The sequence below is a fragment of the Somniosus microcephalus genome, chromosome 3 (assembly GCF_052327205.1).
Source record: "Somniosus microcephalus isolate GS21.2 chromosome 3, FLI_Smic_1.0, whole genome shotgun sequence".
Lineage (NCBI taxonomy): Eukaryota > Metazoa > Chordata > Chondrichthyes > Squaliformes > Somniosidae > Somniosus > Somniosus microcephalus.
Genome location: NC_140989.1, coordinates 257,012,034 through 257,037,713, shown reverse-complemented (window position 1 = coordinate 257,037,713; position 25,680 = coordinate 257,012,034).

Here is a 25,680-nt window from a genome sequence, read left to right as displayed (position 1 = left end):
TTTCTTTTTAATTTTCTGCTACAAAGTAGTAAAAACCATACGCTCCAAGGTTGGAATATTTCCTTTTAGAAATAAAGAAGCTAGTTTTGCCAAATTGGCTGGCCCGAGTGAGGAGACTTTCATCATTCAGTCTGGACGAGATTCAAGCCCAAATCAAGTTCCAGATGTTACTCCCTAACATTCACTGACTCTCTCGTGATGACTGCTGGCACTCCACAAATTTCATGCTTAGTCCTTTTAATATTCTAGGATAAGTACCATCCATTCCCAGGATTTGTTCATTTTGAGCCTTTAAGTGTGCCTAGGTCTCAATGTTGTTAATGTTGAAGTCCCTAAATCTGTATAGATGACTTATGTTGCAGGACATAATGCTGTAATTTTCTCTAGGTGAATATTCCAGGACGTTTTCATTGAGCACGCTATCTATTCCCTGATCATCATCAGTTTCATCCTCTCTAGCATCCTTTAAGGTTGCCACCTCTTCACTGATTGTCCTCTTCCTGCTATGGTATTATAAAACAATCTTGTTGTTGTGTTTAGTATCTGTAGCTATATTAATCTGCAGTTCCCTCTTTGGCCTTTTGATCACCTTTTTGAGAAGCTTCTGAAATTACCTGTAATTTTCACAGTGAAAACTCCCTCTTGCTAATCTTAAGTATGCACTTGTACTGCATTTTCCTTGCTATGTCTTTGAAGGTATTAAAATCATCTTCCACTGAGGTGATTTAATAATTTCCCCAAATCAACTTGGTTTAGGTCTAGTCTCATACCTTTTTAGTTGGCCTTCTGATAATTGTACACCTGGGTGCTGATCGTTGAGAGTGTTAAATCTCAAGTTATGTCAAACTTAAATCATATTGTGGTTGTTACCACCTAAAGGAGCTATGGCTTCCATTTTTCATATGCTGTTTGGGCCACTTGCCATTAACAAATTGAGCCATGGAGTTGCCTCATGTTTTCTCTGATACACTGGGTCATGAAGCAGCCTCGCACTAGACTTACCAAGTCAGACTTTAGGACCCTTAAACATTCACAATTTACATTGCAGGGGAGTGGCACTAATTGGATAGCTCTTTCAAAGAGCTGGCACTGGCACTGGCACAATGGGCTGAATGGCCTCCTTCTGTGCTGTATATTTCTATGATTCTATGTGAGAGCACAGCGTGCTAGCCCACTGCATCACTCAGTCTCTCAAAAGGGTTTCTTAATATTTTGCTCAATACAGTCAACTTTCTCTGGTATTTTGGAGCACGTTCTTTGTATGCTTTGTTTATTAATGACGTACCAATACAACTTTTGTGATATCAGATGTTGTAGTTTATCAGAGTCTGATCCATCAAGACTGCAGTAAAATATTTGCACCAAGATAAAATATTTATATAGTAACTTCAGTGTGCCAGTAAAGGTGCGTGCATACCACTTAAAACTCACCCACGCACTACAGAACTACTTTTTATTATCCTATTCAGTTTAACTCTTTCACTACAATCTACCACTGGCTGCCACTGTATTGTTGGAACAGTCTGCCATTGTGATACCAATACACATTGCAGTTCATCATGAATTATTTGCTACATCTACTGTGTAGGTCTGAGATGGCCAGATGCAGCATGGAGTTCCTTCTACTCTTCTCACCCATGTTTCTCAATCCCAGCTCTGGCAGGAGCAATCTCTACCCCCCCATGGACTATGGTGCCTTTCTATCGCTGTTCTGACTGTACTTGTTTGGCCCTGTTTAATGGGTTTTCAGGTGGGCCAATGTATCCAAGTTACTCAATCACTGCCAATCATGGGATTGGGGGTAATATTCTGGCGTGGGTGGAGGATTGGCTATCTAACAGAAAGCAGAGAGTTGGGATAAATGGTTCGTTCTCAGACTGGCAATTAGTAACTAGTGGTGTTCCGCAGGGGTCAGTGCTGGGTCCCCAACTCTTTACAATCTATATTAATGATTTGGAGGAGGGGACTGAGTGTAACATATCAAAGTTTGCAGATGATACAAAGATGGGAAGGAAAGTAGTGAGTGAGGAGGACATAAAAAACCTGCAAACGGACATAGACAGGCTAAGTAAGTGGGCAGAGATTTGGCAGATGGAATACAATACTGGAAAGTGTGAGGTTATGCACTTTGGCAGGAAAAATCATAGAGCAAGTTATTATCTTAATGGCAAGAAACTGGAAAGTACTGTAGTACAAAGGGATCTGGGGGTCCTGGTGCACGAAACACAAAAAGTTAGTATGCAGGTGCAGCAAGTGATCAAGAAGGCCAATGGAATGTTGGCTTTTATTGCTAGGGGGATAGAATATAAAAACAGGGAGGTATTGTTGCAGTTGTACAAGGTATTGGTGAGACCGCACCTGGAATACTGCATACAGTTTTGGTGTCCATACTTAAGAAAAGACATACTTGCTCTCGAGTCAGTACAAAGAAGGTTCACTCGGTTAATCCTGGGGATGAGGGGGTGGACATATGATGAGAGGTTGAGTAGATTGGGACTCTACTCATTGGAGTTCAGAAGAATGAGAGTCGACCTTATTGAAACATATAAGATTGTGAAGGGGCTTGATCGGGTGGATGTGGTGAGGATGTTCCCAATGATGGGTGAAACTAGAACTAGGGGGCATAATCTTAGAATAAGGGGCTGCTCTTTCAAAACTGAGATGAGGAGAAACTTCTTCACTCAGAGGGTAGTAGGTCTGTGGAATTTGCTGCCCCAGAAAGCTGTGGAAGCTACATCATTAAATAAATTTAAAACAGAAATAGACAGTTTCTTAGAAGTAAAGGGAATTAGGGGTTACGGGGAGCAAGCAGGAAATTGGACATGAGTCTATGTTCGGAACGGTCATTGTAGGGGGTTTTTCTGCTTTCTTGCCCGTTCTGGCCCCCTGCCAGGCTTCGTGCAAGAATTACCCTTGAGTGGTTCGACCCACACCCCCTACGGTTCTAGACCTTGGACTTAGATGCAGAGAACAGTAGTGCAGAGAAGAGGACTCAATAGACCAGGCTGAATAGCACGAAATGGATGCTTTTATTTTTGAACAGTTTGAAGCATTACAAAATACATGTCATAGGCACAGATTAAAGTAACTACAATCATGCACAAATTTATGAACTTGACTCTATGGAAATGGGGAACACACGGCACATCGTAAAAGGGGAAACACATTACGATTTCCCTTAACTCCCTCCCCTATACCTAAACTAAGTTTCGACCTGGGGAACTTGGGATCATGCTCACCACTCTCGAAATCGCGAAACGGGGTTCGCAGACTTTTTGACACCGCTTCCCGTCGTCACGTGGATTGGAAGCTTCTGGCGCAGTCGATATTCTCTCCTCCCTCGAGGCGGTGGGGTAGACCCAGCCTCGATGAGCGCTCGTCAAGGTTGAGATCCACAATCGTGGATTTTGGTTCATGGAGTAGACCTAGATGCAGGTTATGCACATGGGAGAATCTTGTGGCATCGATCGCCGGTTCTCCAGAGGGTTTCTTCTCCGTCGGCCTGGGTCGTCGATGATCTCCCGACCCCAGTACCCGGGCCACCCTTGTCGTCTTCTCGTCGTGGCCGAGCCTTGTTTGGCTGAACACCGGCCACGTTGTCCTTTTTCCGAAACCGTCCGTCTTTAAAAAGACGAAAACGTTTTCATCGATCTGCCGAAGTGGAAGAGGCGCCGATCCGGGCACCGTCCGCCCTTCGTTCGTTCCTCGTAGAAGAAAGTTCTTGAAGAAATGGAAGCCTGAAGTCGCCCAACAAGAAGCCGTAGCAGTGAAGAAGTAACTTAGATGGACTTTCAATCCATAGTTATACTCTTTTGGGACAGTCTTATCTCCCGCCAAATCATAGTCCTGTCTTTGTATTAATTTTGGCGGGCAGAAATCTCTGCAGGGGCGCTTTGTCTTGTAACGGAGCCGGTGATAACTTGAACTGGCCTTCCTGGCCGATAATGTCTGTTAATGTCCTTTGCATTGTCACCGCGGCTCGGTTCGCATATTGATCGGTCCGGACATTTTCCTTGATGGCTGCTAAACGGTTTTTCCTTTGTACGATAAATGGGTATAAGTGTTTTTACATTGTCCGCCCATATCTTGATGGGCCCCATCCTGTACTTATAATCCATTGAATATGTATGCTGTTGCTCTGAGTTTCGGTTCCCAGATACTGGCTTTCGCGGGCTCACTGTCTTCAATCCACAAGCCTGTCTGGCTTGCAGTAACAGAAATAAAATGGTTCATAAACTGATCACGGGGCCTGGCGGCCATTTTGTATGCCCTTTTATCAAAGGTTTTTCTGTGCAAGCTTACTTTGGTCAATAAACAGTCTTATTTTATCCAGTTTTCTTGCGTGATTTTTTGCTGAAAATTGCGAATCTTACACATGGCCCTGTGGGTAACGGAGTGGGCCCGGGGGCCGTGTAGCCTGGTTCTGCTCCTACTTCTTGTGTTCTAATTATGTGTTCGATTTCAGGAGATGGTTCTATTCCTGTTCCTGGCTGGGGTGGAGATCACCTTTTACAGAAGGTAAGTACTGTAGAAAATATAGGGACAGTGATCTCCTGGACGAGTTTCAATTGCCTAGATGGGTCGGAGAGGAATTTCCCAGATTTTTTTCTCCCAAATTGGCCATTGGGTTTTTTATCTGGTTTTTCGCCTCTCCCGGGAGATCACATGGGTTCGGGAGGGATGTAGAGTGATAGTAGATTTGAGGTTAGGATCAGATCAGCCATGATCTTATTGAATGGTGGAGCAGGCTCGAGGGGCCGATTGGCCTACTCCTGCTCCTATTTCTTATGTTCTTATGTTCTTATGTAAGCCTCCAATTATGTGACTGTTTAAAATAATGAAATGCAAGCTCCCTGGTACCTCCTCCGTTGGATAATTTGACTGCCCATTTGGCAACTGAGCCATTGGGACCAGGGATGTCCCAGGTCTGACGCCTGGCCTGTACTGAGTTAGCCGATCTCAAGCAAGCTGACAGTAGTGCTGCTACAAATGGCCTCAGTACCTCTGGGCTAGTGGTGAGTATTCAGCCAGGGTTCCCTCTCCTGACTCCTATCCGCTGGCTTCCGGAAAGTGTGCATGTGTCGACAGGATCAGACTCTGCTGTGATACTCCTTATGGTCAGCCTACACTCACTCTCTAGGGTAAGATACCAGAGCACAGTGAACCCCTGTGAAACTACCCCAACGCGAGTCATTGTCTTTAGGAAAGAAAGGGAGAACATTGGAGGGACAATCATTTATTTTTAAAATGGCGACATCTAAGTCACTTTTTTTTATTCGTTCACAGGATGTGGGCGTCGCTGGCGAGGCCAGCATTTATTTCCCATCCCTAATTGACCATGAGAAGGTGGTGGTGAGCTGACTTGTTGAACCGCTGCAGTCTGTGTGGTGAAGGTACTCCCACAGTGCTGTTAGGGAGGGAGTTCCAGAACTTTGACCCAGCGACGATAAAGGAACAATGATATACTTCCAAGTCAGGATGTTGTGTGACTTGGAGGGGAACTTGCAGGTGGTGGTGTTTCCATGCACTTGCTGCCCTTGTCCTTCTAGGTAGAGGTCGTGGGTTTGGGAGATGCTGTCGAAGAAGTCTTGGCGAGTTGCTGCAGTACAAGGGGGGACTGAACTAATTTTTCTTTTCTTATTTCAATGGATTGTGTTCTGATAGAATATATATAAAAAAATCATAATTCTGCAATCTATATGTTGATTCTCACTATTGCAAGTGGTATACTAATTGTTTCAACCTGTTTATCTGTATATACTAGACTCCAGCCAATGTGAATAACATAGGCTCTTTAAGCAGTTATAAGCTGCCACACTATTGTAAATATTACACCAGCGTTTCCCAATCATATAACATTCTGTACTATGGCGTACTTTATATCAATTCTTCGTCAGTGTACAGTCCTGAAAGATGCATAAAGATTGTGGGAAACACAACTCCACACTTAAGAAGAGTACTTGGGTATGTAGTTACTTAAGAACTCATTAAAATGGGAACAAACACAACATCATCACACTTACCACTCACTTAATGGCCTAGAAATTCAGTTTGCACAGTTTTGGGGCGCTAAAGTCGGGCGTTCGGTAAATTTAGCGCCCGCCGGAAACTGCAGGCAACCGCGCCGAAATTCAGTGGATTTGGCCAAGAGTTTTGGCGAGCGCTGAAACCGGCGTTGCAATGCTCGGTTCCGGCGCTAAACCGGCGCTGCGGCCTGATAACGCCGATGCCGGGCGCAGCGCAGGTGCGGTCATGTGTTGCTTGACAGCAGACACCCTGACGCCGGCCTGCTCTTAAAGGGGGAAGGGTCAACTTTGACTGCTGCCACGCCCTGCACACTGGAGCCCTGCTGCTAGGCCTCAACAGTGCTGGTGGGACAAAATAGCGCCAGGACAGATGGAGATGGCCCGTGAAAGAGCCCAGCGCTTCTCAGACCATGCACTGAGGGTGCTGATTGATGCTGTCCAGGAGAGAAGACCCATCTTGTGCCCGGACAATGGCAGAAAGGCTCCCAGGAGAGAGTTCAGGAAAGCCTGGAGGAGCATCGCACGCAGGGTCTCCTCAAACTCAGATGTGCCCAGGACTGCGGACCAGTGCCGCAAAAAGTTCAATGACCTCTGTCGGCTGGTGAAGGTGAGTACCCTTTCCACTGTCCTCCTCATCCTTGCATGTGAGCCTCACACTATGGGCAAAGGGACCTCAAAGGCATAATGGGCAGCCCTCCTCACGCAGCAATGCCACTGGCATGATCATCAACAGCACTTTCTGCACTGACCACACTGGCCAGGCTATTCCACCATGGGAGGCAGTACACACAGCAACAGGGCACCACACTGTACTTAGAGTCCGTCCTTTCTCTTGCAGGCCAAGCTGGCAAGAAATGCGCGCAGCCGGGTGGAGACCGGTGGTGGACGGCCCCACTACCAGGCTCTAAGTGCTCTGGAGGAGAGCGTCGCTGGACTCCTGCGTCCCCGGGTGACTGGCCCTGTAGCCATTGGGGATGCGGACCCTGTGCTGGAAGCCACTGGTAAGGAGATGACCGCTTGCAGCTCTCTCGTTGCCCTAGTGCTTCCGATCTAAATCCTTTCCCACTGACGGACAAATGCGCATAATGCCACCGCTCAGGTGTCCCTCGCTGACGCCCTGTCCTCACTTTAAAGCTACTCTTGTGCCTTCCTGCTTTCAGCTGCTGAGGAGGAGGTGGTCCCTGAGGCGCCGGGTGCCAGGCCCTTGGAGGAGGAGGACGTCCAGGACGAGGAGGAAGCCGGCCCATCGGGCGAGCCCTCAGCCGTGCCAGGGGATGGCAATGAAGGGGGGACGTCTGGCATGCAGGAGAGCCAGGGGGAGGTGTTGCAGGGGAGGGCAGATCCTGCTTGCAGTGGGGTCCAGGCAGGTGGCAGGGGTCGGCCAGCTCGGCCGGCTTCTCCCCAGCTGCAGTGTCCTCTCTCCAGTCCGGAGAGTGGCCTCGGCCAGGAGGTGCGCCTCCTGCAAGAGATCTCGGTGGCGTCTGACCGGCGCCACCATGAGTTCATGGGGGTTGTGGAGCAGATGCCGCATGCCATCGAGTCCCTGGCTCAGAGTGTGGCAGCATTCGGCCAATCACAGGCCAGGGGGGTGGAGCAACTGGCCGCAGCGCACGCCAGGGGGGTCGAACTACTCGCGGCACTGCAGGAGGAGAGTCGCCAGAGAGGTGGTTCCTTCGACACACTGTCACAGCAGCTGGAGGCACATACCCGGGCAGTGCGGTCACTGACTTCTGCCACACTCGCTTTGACGCAGAGGCGTCGCACCCGCACCCGCCGCCCTGCTGCAACACAGCGGGCTGGCCTCCAGCACAGAGCTGCGCCAGCTGAACTGCCAGGCCGGACGACTGCCACTGTGTCTGCTGAGCCTCGCGCGCCTGGCAGCAGCCAGCTTGCACCCCTTGGAGCATCCGACACTGCCACTCCCCCAGCCAGGGTGCGAGGAGCTGCTGCTGCCACTGATGCTGGCCAGCCACAGCCGAACCAGTCAGCAGCCGGCCCCTCCCGGGACGTGCGTCGTGTTGGCCGACCCCCAAGGGCATCTGTCGCGACGCATGGGGGCCCTCATGAGCCTTCCCCCAGCCTTGAGGCCGCCACAGGGCCCACGTTGAGGTGGAGCAGCAGGCCGGGCAGGGGCCGGGGAAGGCTCTCTAAGGACTCGCCCTCTCGGCACAGCCGCTAGAGTGTGGTCTCTGCGGCATTGTATATATGGGGGGGATTGTGTTTTGGGGGCTGATTTTTGTGGATGGCCGAAATTGAAGGCATTTTTTGTTTTTATGGGGGTCTTTCTGTTGGCGAGGGGGGCCCTTTTTTTGTTACGGCCAATGTTGAAGGCCATGTGGATGGCCAACTTTTGTTAGTCCTCCCCAGGTTGGGGGAGTGACATATGTTTGTGACTGTTTTTTGGGTGTGTTCTGTGTTTTTGAGTTTCATGTGGGAAGGGGCCTCAGTTTGTTAAATAAAGGTTTTTATTTATTCAGCTTGTCCAGGTGTCATGTTTCAAGTGTTTGCTGCGTTAACCGGCTGACGGCTTCCGGAGCGGCTGCCTTCAGGTGCGCTCATTCCCACAGGCCATTCCCTCACAGCGGGCCTAGAAGTGTCGAGCAATAAGCCCCCGGCGTACGGCCCTTGGGCCTTCTGGCCCCCTCCTGGCCTGCTCCTCCTCCTCCTCCCCCTCCTCCTCCTGATGGTCCTCCTGCTCGTCCTCCTCAGGTGGTGGTGCAATGTCAGGTGGCAGTGCCTGCGTCCGGCGGATAGCCAGGTTGTGCAGCATGCAGCACACGACGACGAACTGGGACACTCTATCCGGCGAATACTGTAGAGAGCCGCCGGAGCGATCCAGGCAGCGGAAGCGTTGCTTGAGGACGCCTATGGTTTGCTCTATGACGTTCCTTGTTGCTTGATGGCTTTCGTTGTATGAGTCCTCCGCTGGGGTCCTGGGCGCGCGGAGCGGGGTCATGAGCCATGTGCACAAAGGGTAGCCCTTGTCCCCGATAAGCTATCCCCTTGGTGGAGGCTGTGCCTGGAACATGTCAGCCACAGTAGTCTGGCGCAGGATAAAAGCATCGTGGCTGCTTCCTGGGAAGCGGCCATTTACAGCTAGGATGCGCTGCCTGTGGTCACACACCAGCTGCACATTGAGGGAATGGTAGCCCTTGCAGTTGCGGTAAACCTCGGGATTGTCTATAGGTGCCCGCATAGCCACATGCGTGCAGTCAATGGCGCCCTGCACCATGGGGAAGCCCGCGATCCTGCCAAATCCCACTGCACGCTGCTGCTGCCTCTGTTGGGTCATGGGGAAGGAGATGAACTGGTGTCTCCTCGCGAACAGTGCATCGGTGACCTGCCGGATGCAGCGATGTGCGGCGAACTGGGAGATGTTCGCGATGTCCCCAGCAGCGGCTTGGAACGAGCCGCTTGCATAAAAGCTGAGAGCCACCGTGACCTTCACTTCCACCGAGAGAGACGTCCTGGACATGAGCTGTGGCTGCAAATCTGCGTGAAGCAGCTGGCAGATCTCTCCAACCACCTCCCTTCTGAAGCGCAGCCTCTTTACACAAAGTGCCGCAGACATGGTGACATAGGACACCTGCTGCCGGTATTGCCTGGGTGCGTAAGGCCTACGTTGGCGACGCCTGATGGCCCTTCTGTGTCTACGCATGGCTGCCCGTCTCTCACAGCGTCTGCGAGCCCTCCGCACATAATGCTGCAACTCAATGTTGGCCCCCCATGCAGCCCCCATAATCAAGGTCGCAACAGTGAAATCAGCAAGAGTCAAATGTCAAAGCACTGGCCAGAAGCCAAAAAGACCTCTCCTATCTTGTCCCAAATCTGGAATCTCTGTCCCTTGGTTTCTGTGTAGAAATCCAAAGCAGTGAAGTCATTGCAGCAAAATGGCTGGGCTTTATAGGTCAGTGGAGGTGCCCTTTAATTTGCGCTCCCCGAGGCCCACAGGGCCTCTGCAACGTTCCATTTTACAATTCCTAATAGCGCCACGCCCACATTGGGCGGGCGCCACTCAATTTCCGGTTTGGGGCGCAAAAACAGCGTTGCGCGAGGATATGACGTCATAAGCTGCGCGCGCACCCGAGCGGGCGCTAACACTTTGCGCCGGCGCTAAATCTCAAATGAATTTGGGCGTCGGCGCAGATCGGTCTGCATTCCGGCGCTAAGGCTTTATCGACGGAAATATAGCCCTTTTTTGGCGTTAGCGCCTGGCGCAGCCAACTGAATTTCTAGGCCAATGTCTTGTTATTTATCTTACAGGGTGATATTTTTCCCCTCCACGATGTGTCCTTGACTGCAGTGAGAGCCTGTTTAGGTTGTACAACATACTCAGCATTCCCATCATACCCCGGAGACTCCCTCCAAAAAATGGATGGTTATCATATTGTGGTGAAATACTTTAAATCAACTGCGTGATGCTTTAGCACATGGTGTACTTTGGGCATAATGATGTTTATCTCACTAACTGTAGCCAACACTTCAAATACCTATCTGTTTTGAAGATAAAGTAGCTTTGTAACAGGCAAAAAGTTAAATACCTGTGATGACATGAAATGCTTATCTGATTAGGCCTGATTTATTTAACTAATATATCATAGCTCTGGAGCCTGGCCAATGTACTTTTAATAGAAATGGTTAGACTGGATTGCTAGCTGTGACTCAGTTGGTAGCACACTCGCCTCTGCGTCAGTGGGTTGTGTGTTCAAGTCCCATTCCAGAGACTCGAGCACAAAATCTAGTGCCGTCTTTCAGATAAGATGTTAATCCGAGGCCCCACCTGCCCTTTATTGTAGACATAAAAGATCCCATGGCACTATTCGAATGAGAGCAGGGGAGTTATCCCTGGTGTCCTGGCCAATATTTATCTCTTAACTAACAGATTATCTGGTCATTATCACATTGTTGTTTGTGGGACCTTGCTGTGCACAAATTAGCTGCTGTGTTCCCTACATTACAACAGTGACTACACTTCAAAAGTACTTCATTGGCTGTAAAGCGCTTTGGGACATCCTGAGGTCAATAAAGATGCTTTTACTTTGGCTACAACAACAGCAATAACTTGCAGCTTTCTAAATTCTTGTCAAGAGAGGAGAGTACTTCCATATATTTCATAGAGTCATTGTGCAGGTTTGCTACATGACACACACAGGAGAATATGTTGGCATCTTTAGTGTTGTTGATGTGGTTGAAAATGCACATGATTCCTTGGGGTTTGGTTGAACTTTAATGATATTGAGTCCCGATCAACTGCAGGGTAGGGTCATTGCCCTTGGTGGGGTTGCTGGGAGGGATTATTAGTTTGTGGTCCCGGTCTGACCTTGGGAGGTGGTTCGGGTGCATATGGTGGGTTCCTGATTGTATGGGCTGCTGGGATAGAGTTCCAGACCATGTGGACCTCTCGAGTTCTAGGTAGAGTCCAGGACGATTGACCCACACATGATTCACCCACTTCCTTGTTGTGGAGCAATACATAGAAACATAGAAGATAGGAGCAGGAGTAGGCCATTCGGCCCCTCGAGCCTGCTCCGCCATTCAATGAGATCATGGCTGATCATCCAAATTCAGTACCCTGTCCCTGCCTTCTCCCCATATCCCTTGATCCCTTTAGCCTTAAGAAATATATTCAACTCCTTCTTGAATATATTTAATGAACAGGCCTCCACCGCCCTCTGTGGCAGAGAATTCCACAGGTTCACCACTCTCTGGGTGAAGAAATTCCTCCTCATCTCAGTCTTAAATGGCTTACCCCTTATCCTTAGACTATCACCCCTGGTTCTGGACTCCCCGGCCATCGGGAACATCCTTCCTGCATCCAGTCTGTCCAGGCCTGATAGAATTTTATAGGTTTCGATGAGATCCCCTCTCAATCTTCTAAACTCCAGTGAGTATAAGCCCAATCGACACAATCTCTCCTCATACATCATTCCTGCCATCCCAGGTATCAGCCTGGTGAATCTTCGCTGCACTCCTTCCATGGCAAGAACATCCTTCCTCAGATAAGGCGACCAAAACTGCACACAATACTCAAGGTGCGGTCTCACCAAGGCCCTGTACAACTGCAGCAAGACATCCTTGTTCCTGTACTCGAACCCTCTTGCTACGAAGGCCAACATACCATTTGCCTTCTTAACCGACTGCTGCACCTGCATGCTTACCTTCAGCGACTGGTGCACAAGAACACCCAGGTCTCTTTGCACTTTCCCTTCTCCCAGTCTATTGCCATTCAAATAATAATCTGCCTTCCTGTTTTTGCCACCAAAGTGGATAACCTCACATTTATCCACATTATAGTGCATTTGCCATGTTTCTGCCCAATCACCCAACCTGTCCAAATCGTACTGGAGTTTCACGACATCCTCCTCACAGCATACCCTCCCACCCAGCTTTGTGTCGTCTGCAAATTTGGAGATATTACATCCAATTCCCTCGTCTAGATCATTAATATATATTGTGAACAGCTGGGGTCCTAGGACCGATCCTTGCGGTACCCCACTAGTCACTGCCTGCCACTCGGAAAACGACCCGTTTATTCGAACTCTTTGCTTTCTGTCCGCCAACCAATTCTCTATCCAAGTCAATACCTTGCCCCCAATCCCATGTGCCTTAATTTTGCACGCTAATCTCTTATGCGGGACCTTATCGAAAGCCTTCTGAAAGTCCAAATACACCACATCCACTGGTTCTCCCTTATCTATTTTACCAGTTACATCCTCAAAAAATTCCAGTAGATTAGTCTCCTTGCATCTCCTTGCAGCTCGCAGTGACAGTCTTGCTAGCCTGTGTGTTGCAGGAGGCCCTCGCTCTCCAATAGGCAGGCCCAGCAAGCACGAGCCTGGGTCTGCAGGAACTGTGAGGCACATCATGCTGTCTGTTGCCTCCCAGAATGGTTTCTGTAGTGTGCCCTTCTGGTTACTGTCTCTCTAGCAGTCATCCCTCTGAGAGGGGCGAAATCTGTGAAGTATCCGGGGTGGTGCATTTTATGTTCAAGTTCCCAGAAAACCTGATAGTTAAGCCAGCATTGTGCTTGCTGTTGAACTCCACCACTGACCTGCCGAAGCTTGCAGGGTTCGGGGGAAGAGGCCTTCAGGAGCGGGCCTTTGGCAGTGGGAGGGGTGCACCTGCAGTATGCACCACCATCCAATCCCCACCCACCCCCGCTGAAGACCCCAAACTTGCAAGCCAGAAGTTGGCTGGCCCAGGGGAGGCGACAGGTTCCCTCCTAGAAAACCATGGATCATGCACTTCCTCAGTACTGCACTGAAATGTCAGCCTAGATTATCGGCTCAAGTCTCTGGAGTGAAGTGGGGTTTGAACCCATGATTTTCTGACTAAGTTTGGTAGACACAAGAATTTCAGTCCCAAACTTTCTCTGTTGGTCTAAAAAACATGGCCGGTGCACAGGTACTCAATGAGTTTTGAAAGCATTCATTCTCGAGATCTGGATCTAGCTGGCAGGGCTGGCATTTGTTGCCCCTAGAAGGTGGTGGTGGTGGGCCTTCTTCTTGAACCACAGCTAACAGTTTTGATACAACCGAGTGCCTTTCTAGGCAACTTCAGAGGCCAGTTAAGAGTCAACCACATTGGTGTAGGACGGGAGTCATATATAGGCCAGACCGGGTAAGGGCGGCAGATTTCCCAACCTGAAAGACATTAGTGAACCAGTTGGGTTTTTACGGCAATCCGACAACTTCAGTCACTTTTATTGATACCAGTTGTGTCATGAAATTATAGGACATGGGCGTGCACTCATGATTCTCTACTCGATGTATCTCCACAGGGAGGAATGGAAAATCAGACATGTCAGTGTGGGTCACTCTTGTGTGCCTCCTTTTGACTGGCTCAAGAGCAGGATAGGCAGAGATCTGGGATCAACTCACCGGCCTATCCTCTCAGCTAAGGAATGGTAGCCTAACTTTTTTTTCTGGTGGGCCATCTCCTCTAGGCAGAGCCTCCAGCGGAGAATGGGGAGCCCAGCTAAAAAATGCAAATGCCTCTGACCCCAGGAAATGGAACTGAGGTCAGGGGTGCATCCTTGTTGGGGTGGAGCTCTCACCTCGCAGGAGAAGAGCTGGGATTCCATAAAAGCAGAAAATCCCACGTAAGTGTGTGAGCAACTCACCCGCCCGCCCTCTCAAATGAGGAATTGAACCCAAATGGAGGGGGTGGGGCGGGGGGGGGGGCACGGAGAAACAAAGCAAAAACTGGACCTTTTTTTAACAAAATTAATAAACTTGCCAAAAAATAAACAAAGAAAAGTATGGCTAATGTGTGGTTAAGAAGCTAATTTCAGAATAATGCTTGGAGTGTGTACCAAAATGGAACACACGCACTCGAGGTTCTATGGCACAGGAACATAATTCTTGACTGTGGGCTTCATACCAGTTTTTTCCTGGAATCAGTGTAATGTAAGCATGGGCCAAAATGACACAGGACTTACCCTCGTGCATGAATTGTCCTTTGCAATATTCATACGTATGAGCGCATCAACTCAGGCACTAACAGGGGATACCACCTTGGCAACATGGCCGTACCAAGCAGCCATCTGCCGCCGGCACTAATGAATGTTGCGTGTCGAACAGATGCTGCTGTGGAGGCTCGGTGGATCTTGGGATGACTCGTCCCCCGCGTAGACTGCAGTTGCAAATTCCGTTTCAAAATTTGCTTTTTATTCCAATTGGATTTGCCAGTTGTTTAAACTTGCAGATGGAAGCTCAGCTGAATGACAGCACGTGGAGCAAGCTGCAAGAGTATGCATCGCACTGTACAGTTGTGCATCCTGACGGAACACAAGGAAACAGAAAGTCTGGGGTTAAAAAAAAAAGGAAGACTTGCATTTATACAGTGGTGCGAGTGAGCTCTTTGGCAACATCACTCCGTGATACCGATTACAGCGACAGACAGTGAACTGAACTCACTCAAGAGGTCGAAATTGTTATTTATTTGCTTTGCAGCATTTTGGCTACACCTTTTAACTGCTTGTAGCTGCCAGCTCAACTACATCCCCCGCCTTACTTACATTCGAGTCTCAAAGATGCCGTATTCTTAGCTCTCTGAAGATTTGCACTGCCTTGTGTGGTGATGAGCATGGAAATCAGGAAGGACCCAGGCTTAGCCCTTGGTCTGTGCTGAGCTAGCTGATTTCAATCAGGGCCATAGTCGGGCTGCCACAGTAGGCCCTGGTTCCCCTGGTTACAGAGATGAAAAATTTAGCTAGAGTTCCGCTTTATTGTGCAGTCCAGTAGGCCTGGAGCAGAAGCAAGCAAGTGGTAGCCATGTAAATGAAGTGGGAGGGTCCTAATAATGCCTCGCTCCAGTCCCTTCTCAAAACAGAAAGGCAAGGTCAATATGTTTTACAGGTCGCCAATCACCCAGTGCCAAAAATGGCAGATGTGCGAGCGTTGGGTTTGGGACAGACTAGGGCTTGGGGTGATGCCTGTCTATGCTGAATTAGCTGAGCTCAGGGGGAGCAGTGTGAATGGTACAATAGGCTGCCTGATCACTATGCAGTGCCCCCTACTGGAGGTGTGTGTGAGGATGGCATTGGGCTTGGCTCTAATGTCTTCCACAGTCAGGTACCTAGTCAAGGCTCATTGTCAAGGCTTATACACGGATAGTGGCCATTTGGTCACAGTGTTGTAAGCTGACGCTGCTCATGGAGATCTACCCAGAAGGGTGAGGGGCAGTGCCTTTAGGAGAGAAGGGGGGGTGAGGGAGGGGGGGAACGCACAAATGTTTGACAGCCATTTCTTTGAAATAAAGTCCATTTGCTTATGTGTACACAGTGAGACTATTTTCTAATTTACTCCTTCTGTACTTGGGCCACTTTTCAGGTAATGTGCCATTAGTCTGTGCTATAGAGCACTAAGATGTGAGCTTCACAGTCCCATGTGATGAGTTCTCAGCTGTGCTGACATGTGCTGGCTACAATAATGACATGTGAGTGGGGTGGAGTCCTGCTATGTGGTGTTAGCATACACGTGTGGTAACACAGAGACGTTAACCTGATTATTTCAAATGCAATTTCACCCTGTAGGAGCTACTGCATTTTATTCCATTTACTGTTTAGAGAAAGAGGAAAATATTCATAGGCGGTGATAGCACTGGCAGAGTATTTGACCCTTGGTGACTCAGTACAAGTGAGCCACGACAAGGTTTTATAGGCTTCGGGTTTAGCCTCATGCTTGATTTTGCCTGGGTATCTTGACTTCTGAAATGTCTTAGAATCATAGAATGATACAGTACAGAAGGAGACCATTCGGCCCATCGTGCCTGTGCTGGCTCTTTGAAAGTGCTATCCAATTAGTCCCACTCCCCTGCTCTTTCCCTTTAGCCCTGCAGATTCTTCCTTTAAGTATTTATCCAATTCCCGTTTGAAAATTACTATTGAATCTGATTCCACCACTCAGGCAGTGCATTCCAGTCTTATGGAAGATTTCAATCTGTCAGGAGGAGGGGATATTGATTTTAGTGGTTCCAACATGATCTAGATTCAATGAGACCCAGAGGCCAGCTTGGTCATTCACATTGCTAAAGTCTGGCCTGCATGAACTACATTTTGCGAAAGCCCTGTGCCAACAGATGATATATGTGTGTGGGAGTGGGGAGGCGGGGGGTGGGGAGTGCGGATTTGGTGGGGTGGGGAGCCTGTTGGCATACAAGTATCCATCAGTGTACTGGCCGCGCTAGACGTGCTCCTATCTAGTTATCCAGCAAGTTAAACATTCTATTCCAAATAATTCTTCGTGAAGCGGTCCATCGGTCCAGAACAATCAGTTTTCATTCTTTATAACTTTCAGCAGCAACAGCGATCAGAAAGTAAAGTGCATGACCTTGGGCTTCTTGGCATAAAATGGTTTAAGGTCTTAATGATGCTTCGTAGCAGTGCCAATGCATACTGACGCATAAAAGCATTGACTCACTTTGTAGTTTGTGACTGAACAACACAGCAGTGATTTTCCATTGCGGAGCTGAAGCATGAAGCATTTGATAAATTTATGGCCTGTTGGAGTCACACTGGAGTCACAAGAAATGGATTTAGAGTTATAAATGGCTAAAGAAAAGTCAGTACACTTTACCTTTTAACGCTAGATTTTCTTCAAGGAACTAATGGTGCATCTTTATATTAAAAAAGCCAGCTTTAGTTCAAGCATCATTGTGCTTCACTGCATATTCCAAACTTTATCTAAAAATGTTTAATGTATGTCTGGAATGTATTGCAGGTTCTCCTTGACAAGTTTATTTAAAACAATAGTAAACTGTTTTGTAGCTAGGCAACGTCTTTTCACTTACTAACTCTTTGTGAACTTAAAAAAGCTTCTATAGTTTTCAAACTGCTTACTATGGTGTCAGCGTGCAAGTATTTGTGTGTGGGTTGTTTGTTGTACATTTTCTGATTGGCTGAACCCAATTCTTTTGAGCCCTGAACCTGAACCACCCACAATGAGGAGCCAGAGGCTGTACCACAAGTAGGATCCTGGCCCACTGCCAAGATTGCCAGTAGCTGTGTCAACTTTCAAAATATACGGGGAGGGATCAGCTGCATCAGAATGCAACTGAAACTCCCAAGTTGTAATGAGGACTCCAAGTTGGAGAGGGATGTTGGTCTGACGTATAGGCCTTGTACGGTACTTAGTCCCGCAACGTATTTGTTATCTATCAGTTACAGAAATCCATAGTTATAAGACCACAAGATAATAATGGATGAGGAAGGCCATTTGGACCATCTTAGTTCATCCAACCAGAGAGATCCTAACACCAGCCACCCACATCCCCCTCACTTCCATTATAGCATACAATTGTTTTTTTCAAATGATTACTAGGTTTTTCCCTCCACTACTCTATCTGGAGGTTTATTCCACCCATTCCTCAATCACTGTGTGAAGAAATATGAACTGATATCAGTCTTGAATTTACTTTTTACTAGTTTGTACTCGTGTCCCCTAGTTCTACTCCCACAGTCTAGTTTGAAGTAATACTCTAGGTGAACTTTTTCTATACCCTTAAAAATCTTATGTACCTCTATAAGATCACCTCTTGGATGCCTCCATTTTATGTCAAGAAGCCCAAGTTTCTCCAGTCTTTCCTCATAGCCCATAACCCTGATAGTGGTTCACCCTAGGAGCCCTTTTGTGCTTTGCCTCCAGCACTTGAATGTATCTCTTATTTCTTGGTGGCCAGAACTGAATGCAGAATTCAAAGTACGGCCTATAAAGTTTGATCAATACCTCCTCTGATTCATATTCTACTGTTTCGACTTTGTAGTCAAACAGCCTATTGGCTTTGCTGATTGCTGCCGTGCATTGGTTGGACATGTTTAGCATTGAATCTGCTAAGACTCTTGGGTCTCTTTCAAGTTATTTTTATATCTATTTCAACACCACTCACAAAGTACGTATGTCATCTATTTTTTCTTCCAATGTGTGGCACTTTACATTTTTCAGCATTAAATTTTGTCTTCCATTGTTCTGCCCATTTACATATTTTGTCCAATTTGCTCTGTAATTTCTGAGCTGCCTCCTCTAGTCTGGTATCCTATACAAACTTGACCACTTTGCATTGAGCTTCTGAATCCAGGCCATTTATGTAAATTAGTACCAAGCCCTATGACACCCCACTCAGTACTCTCCCCCACCCCAACATAACTCGTCTAATGCAAACTTGTTTCCTATCCTTCAGCCAGTTTCTATCCATTCCCAGTGTTTACCCTGAATCTCCATGTCTTGGTGTTTAATCAATAGCCTTTCATGTGGACCCTTATCAGAAGCCATTTTGACCGTCAAGAAGAAACATTTTTTCGCAGCAAATTGTTATGATCTGGGATTCATTGCCTGAAAGGGTGGTGGAAGCAAATTCAATAATAACTTTCAAAAGGGAATTGGATAAATATTTGAAAGGAAAAAATTTGCCGAACTATTGGGAAAGAGCAGGGAAGTTGGACTAATTGGATAGCTCTTTCGAAGAGCTGGCACAGACACGATGGGCCGAATGGCCTCCTTCTGTGCTGTACGATTCTATGATTCTACTTCATGATACAGATAATTCTCAAGTTTACTCCTGAAGATCGATTCCATTAATTTAAATTAATTCAGGTGTTCGCCTTGGCTCAGTGGTAGCACCCTCGCCTCTGGGTTAGAAGGTTGTGGGTTCAGGTCCGACTCCAGAGGCTTGAGCACAAAATCCAGGCTGACACTCCAGTGCAGTACTGAGATAGTGCTGCACTGTCGGAGTGTCTTCTTTCGATTGGATATTAAACCAAGGTCCTATTTACCCTCTCAGGTGGACGTAAAAGATCCCATGGCACTATTCGAAGAAGAGCAGGGGAGTTATCCCTGGTGTCCTGGCCAATATTTATCCCTCAACCGACGTCACTAAAACAGATTATCTGGTCATTATCACATTGCTGTTTGTGGGACCTTGCTGCGCACAAATTGACTGCTATGTTTCTTACATTACATAGGATAGGATTACATAGGATATACGGCACAGAAACAGGCCATTCGGTCCAACCAGTCCATGCCGGCATTTATGCTCCACTCGAGTCTCCTCCCATCTTTCCTCATCTAAATCTATCAGCAAAACCTTTTATTCCCATCTCCCTCATATGCTTATCTAGTTACCCCTTAAATGCTTCTATACTATTTGCCTCAACTACTCCATGTGGTAGTGAGTTCCACATTCTCACACTCTCTCGGTAAAGAAATTTCTTCTGAATTCCCTATTTGATTTCTTGGTGACTATTTTATATTGATCATCTCCAGTTATGCTCTTCCCCACAAGTGGAAACATTCTCTCTGTATCTACTCTATCAAAATCTTTCATAATTTTAAAGATCTCGATGAGGTCACCCCTCAGCCTTCTTTTTTTAAGAGAAAAGAGACCCAGCCTGTTCATCCTTTCCTGATATGTATACCCTCGCATTTCTGGTATCATCCTTGTAAATCTTCTCTGCACCCTCTCCAGTGCCTCTATATCCTTTTTATACTGGCCCAGAAATTCGGGTCGGGGGTCCCCGATCTGCACTTACCTTGCACGCCGGCCGTTGAGCTCTGGGCCCCCGTGGAATTCTGATCCGGGGCACAGTGCTTGCGTATCCCAGGGGCACAGTTAGTTCGATGCGTCCCCTGGGATCACGTGGGCCATGGGGAGCCAATCGGAGCAGGGAATGCTCCATTCATAAGTCTGACAGGAAGTGCTGTCAAACTTAGAAATACTACAGGCCCCAAAACAGCACTAAATCTTCAAATAAATTTTTTAAAAATCACATTTTTTAAATAAACTATAAATTACATGAAATAACTATTTTAAACAATAATTTAAATTTTTGAAAAAAATAATTTTATTTTCTAACGGGGCTAAAAATAAACTTACCTTGCTTTAAAGTATTTGGCCTAGAAATTCAGTATAGCCACTTTTGGGGCGGTAAAGTCGGGCGGCCGCTAAAGTTTGCGCCCGCCGGAAAGTGGAGGCCACTTCGCCGATATTCAGTAGCTTTGGCCAAGGAGTTTGCTCGAGCGCTAAAACTGGCGTTGCACGCCTATCTTTAGGCGCTAAGCCGGCGGTGCAGACTGATACCGCCGAGGCCGGGCGCAGCGCAGGTGCGGTCATGTTTTGATTGACAGCAGACACCCTGGCGCCGGCCAGCTCTTAAAGGGGGAAGGGTCGACTTGGTCTGCTGCCACGCCCTGGATACTGCAGCCCTCCAGCTAGGCTTAAACACTGCTGCTGGAGAGAAATAGCGCCAGCAAGGATGCAGAGGGCCCGTGAGCGAGCGCAGCGCTTCTCTGCCCATGATTTAAGGGTGCTGGTTAGGGCTTTGGAGAGGAGAAGCCATATCTTGTTCCCGGACAGTGGCAAGAAGCCTCCCAAGGGGGTGTACAGGAGAGCCTGGAGGGAAATCGCCCAGAGGGTCACAGCCAACAGCGATGTCCCCAGGACTGCTGACCAATGCCGGAAAAAGTTTAACGACCTCACTCGGTTGGTCAGGGTGAGTACCCTTTCCAGTGTCCTCCTCATCCTTGCATGTGCACCTCACATTATGGGCAAAGGGACCTCAAAGGCCTAATGGCCAGCCCTCATCCAGCAGCTATGGCACTGGCATGAACATCAATTGCACTTTCTGCACTTTACACACTGGCCAAGCTATTCGACCATGGGAGGCAGTGCACACAACAACAGGGCACCACACTGGCCAAGCTATTCAACCATGGGAGGCAGTGCACACAACAACAGGGCACCACACTGTACTTAGAGGCCGTCCTTTCTCTTGCAGGCCAAGCTGGCCCAGAATCTGAAGAGCCGGACTGACACCGGGGGAGGCCGTGCCCAGTTCCAGCAGCTCAGTGACCTGGAGGAGCACGTGGGTCGACTCATGGGTGCCCGGGTGATTGGCCCCGTTGCAATTGGAGATGCCGACCCTGTGCTGGGCCCCAATGGTAAGGACATGACCGTTTGGACCTCTCTCGTTCCCCTTGTGCTTCAGATCTACATCCTTTGCCACTGTCCGACCAATGCGCAGAATTCAACCACTCATGCCTCCCTCGCTGACGCCCTGTCCTCACTCTAAAGCTACTCTTGTGCCTTCCTGCTTTCAGCTGGTGAGGAGGAGGTCCCTGAAGCTGCGAGTGTCAGTCCCTCGGAAGAGGAGGATGAGGAGGAGTAAGAGGAAGGCGGCACATCGGGGAACCCTCATCCGCGCCAGGGGATGGCAATGGAGGGGACACGTCTTGCCTGGAGGAGAGCCAGGAGGAAGTGTTGCAGGGGGGTGTAGCTCCTGTGCCCAGTGGCGTCCAGCCACGCGGGAAGGGTCGGGCAGCACGGCTGCCTTCTCCCCAGAGGGGGGAAGTGTTGCAGGGGAGTGTAGCTCCTCTGCCCAGTGGCATCCTGCCACGCGGGAAGGGACGGCCAGCTCGGCGGCCTTCTCCCCAGAGGGGGGAAGTGTTGCAGGGGAGTGCAGTTGCTGGGCCCAGTGGCGTCCAGCCACGCGGGAATGGTCGGGCAGCTCGGCGGCCTTCTCCCCAGAGGGAGAGTCCGGCCTCCAGTCCGGAGACGGTCCTCGCCCAGGAGGTGCGCCTCTTTGATCAAATGTCCGCGGACTCAGATCGTCGGCACACCGAGTTCATGGGGGTTGTGGCACAGTTGCCTGAGGCCATTGAGTCCCTGGCTCATAGTGTGTCCGATTTCGGGGCCTCACAGGCCAGGGGTTTCGAACAGCTCGCGGCAGCACAGGCCAGGGGTCTCGAACAATTCGGGGCATCACAGGACGTGAGTCGGGCACAATTCGGGGCATCACAGGACGCGAGTCGGGCACAATTCGGGGCATCACAGGACGCGAGTCGGGCCGAATTCAGGGCAGCACAGGACGCGAGTCGGGTCGAATTCAGGGCAGCACAGGACGCGAGTCGGGACGACTTCAGGGCAGCACAGGCAGCGAGTGGAGAGTTGATCAGTGGTGCCGTGCAGTCACTGGCTGGTCTGATGCGGGCACAGACCAGGGCAGTACGGGCACTCACTGCTGCCACACTCGCTGTGTCACGCACGCATCGCCAGGGCACCCGCCGCGCTGCAGCAGCACAGCGGTCTGGCCTTCACCAGATTGCTGCGCTTGCTGCAGTGCCAGCCCGGCCGAGTGCCAGTGTCTCTGGCGACCAGCGAGCGCCTGGCATCAGCCAGCTTGCCCCCATTGCTGCAGCCGCCACTGCCACTCCCCCAGCAAAGCTGCGACGAGCTGCTGGAGAGACTGATGCTGCCCAGCCACAGCTGCAGCAGTCAGCAGCCGGCCCCTCGAGGGCCGGACCTCGTCTAGGCCGACCCCCAAGGGCATCTGCCGTCACGCAATGTGCCCCTCAGGAGCCTTCCCCCAGCCTTGCAACACCCACAGGGCCCAGGTTGAGGCGGATCAGCAGGTCGGCCAGGGGCTGGAAAAGCCTGGACAAGGACTCGCCCTCTCGGCACACAAAGTAGAGAGTGTTGGCAAATGTTTTTTTATATGGGGGTGTTTGTGTTCTCTATGGGGGGGTTTATCTTGTTAAGGCCGTGGATGAAGGCCATTGTTTTTTTATATGGGGGTGGTTGTGTTCTCTATGGGGGGGGTTCTTTTGGTAAGGCCGAGGATGAAGGCCATTTGGATGGACAAGTTTTGTTATTCCTCCCCAGGTTGTGGGAGTGAGATATGTTTTTGACTGTTTTTTGGGGGTGTTGTCTGTTTTTGGGTTTCATGTGGGAAGGGCCCTGAGTTTGTTCAATAAAGCTTTTTATTTATTCAGCTTGTCCATGTGTGATGTTTCAAGTGGTTGTTGCGTTAACCGGCTGAGGGCTTGCGGAGCGGCTGCATTCATGTGCCTTCATTGCCACAAGCCATTCCCTGACAGGGGGCCTAGAAGTGTCGTTCAATAAGCCGCCGGCGGACGGCCCTTGGACCTTGTGGCTCCCTCCTGGGCTGGTACTCCTCCTCCTCCTCCTCCTCCTCCTCATGGTCCTCCTGCTCGTCCTCCTGAGGTGGTGGTCCAACGTGAGGTGGCAGTGCCTGAGTCCTGCGGATAGCCAGGTTGTGCAGCATGCAGCAAACGACGACGAACTGGGAGACTCTACCCGGCGAATACTGGAGAGATCCCCCGGAGCGATGCAGGCAGCGGAACCGTTGCTTGAGGACGCCAATCGTTTGCTCTATGATGTTCCTTGTGGCTTGATGGCTTTCTTTGTATGCCTCCTCAGCAGGGGTCCTGGGCGCGTGGAGCGGGGTCATGAGCCATGTACACAAAGGATAGCCTTTGTCCCCGATAAGCCATCCTCTTGGGGGAGGCTGTGCCTGGAACATGTCAGCCACAGTAGTCTGGCGCAGGATAAATGCATCGTGGCTGCTGCCTGGAAAGCGGGCATTGACAGCTAGGATGCGCTGCCTATGGTCACACACCAGCTGTACATTGAGGGAATGGTAGCCCTTCCGGTTGCGGTAATCCTCGGCATTGGCGATAGGTGCCCGCATAGCCACATGCGTGCAGTCAATGGCGCCCTGCACCATGGGGAAGTCGGCGATCCTCGCAAATCCGACTGCACACTGCTCCTGCCTCTCTAGGGTCATGGGGAAGGAGATGAATTGGTGTCTCCTTGTGAAAAGGGCATCGGTGGCCTGCCAGATGCAGCGATGCACGGCGAACTGGGAGATGTTCGTTATGTCCCCAGCAGCGGCTTGGAAGGAGCCGCTTGCATAAAAGTTCAGAGCCACCGTGACCTTCACTTCCACCGACAGAGACGTCCTGCACATCAGCTGTGGACGCAGATCTCTGTGAAGCAGCTGGCAGATCTCTGCAACCACCTCCCTTCTGAAGCGCAGCCTCTTAACACAATGCGCGGCAGTCATGGTGAGATAGGACACCTGCTGGCGGTATTCCCTGAGTGGGTAAGGCCTACGTTGCCGACGCCTGATGGCCCCTCTGCGTCTAGGCATGGCTGCCCCTCTCACACAGCGTCTGCGAGCCCTTCGCACATAATGCTGGAACTGAGGGTTGGAACCCCATGCAGCCCCCATAATATACTTGCAAACAGTGAAATCACAATGAGTCAAATTTCCAAGCTCTGGCCAGAAGCCAAAAATACCTCTCCTATGTTGGCCCAAATCAGTAAGGTCTCTTCCTTGGTCTCTGTCCAGAAATCCGTAGCACTAAAGTCATTGCAGCAAAATGGCTGGCCTTTATAGTTCAGTCTAAGTGCCCTTTAATTAGCGCTCCCCGAGGCCCGCAGGGCCTCTGCTGCGTTCCACTTCACAGTTCTTAACAGCGCCACGCCCACATTGGGCGGGTGCCACTGAAGTTCCGGTTTGGGGCGCACAAACGGCGTTGCACGACGAAATGACGTCATAAGTTGCGCGCGCAGCTGAGCGCGCGCAAACACTTTGCGCCGGCGCTAAATGTCAACTGAAGTTGGGCGTAGGCGCAGATCGCTCTGCGCCCGGCCGCTAAGTGCCTAGCGCTCGAGATCTACTCCTCTATGGCGCTAACGGCTGGCGAACGCAGCTGAATTTCTAGGCCTTTAAAAATAATAAACCTGTGAAAAAGATGTTTTAATTTTAATTAATTCACCATTTACCTTGTAAAAAGCAGGCCTTATGCCTGCTTTTTACATTTCTAACTTCTGCAGACTTACCCTCCCGGGAAAACCTGCAGAAAAAAAAGGAATTTCGATGCACACGCGCAGCCCCTCCTGCGCACGCATTCAACCTCTGAACCCCTTCGTTCAGACGAACGGAAGTGCCGGTTTCCCGCGCATGCGCAGTGCATGCAGGAATCCGGCACTTCCACTGAGCCTACGGGTGAGTACCCCGTGCGTACTCACCTGTGGAGACTCGAATTTCTGGGCCAATATGGCGACCAGAATTGTACGCAGTACTCCAAATGTGGTCTACCCAAGGTTCGATACAGGTTTAGCACTATATTTCAATTCTATCCCCCTAGAAATAAACCCTAGTGCCCGGTTTGCTTTTTTATGGCCTTGTTAACCTGTGGCACTACTTTTAGTGATTCGTGTATTTGTACTCCGAGATCCCTTTGTTCCTCTACTCCACCTAGACTCACACCCTCCAAGTAATAAATGACCTCCCTATTCTTCTTACCAAAATGTAATACCTCACATTTATCTGTGTTGAAATTCATTTGCCAAT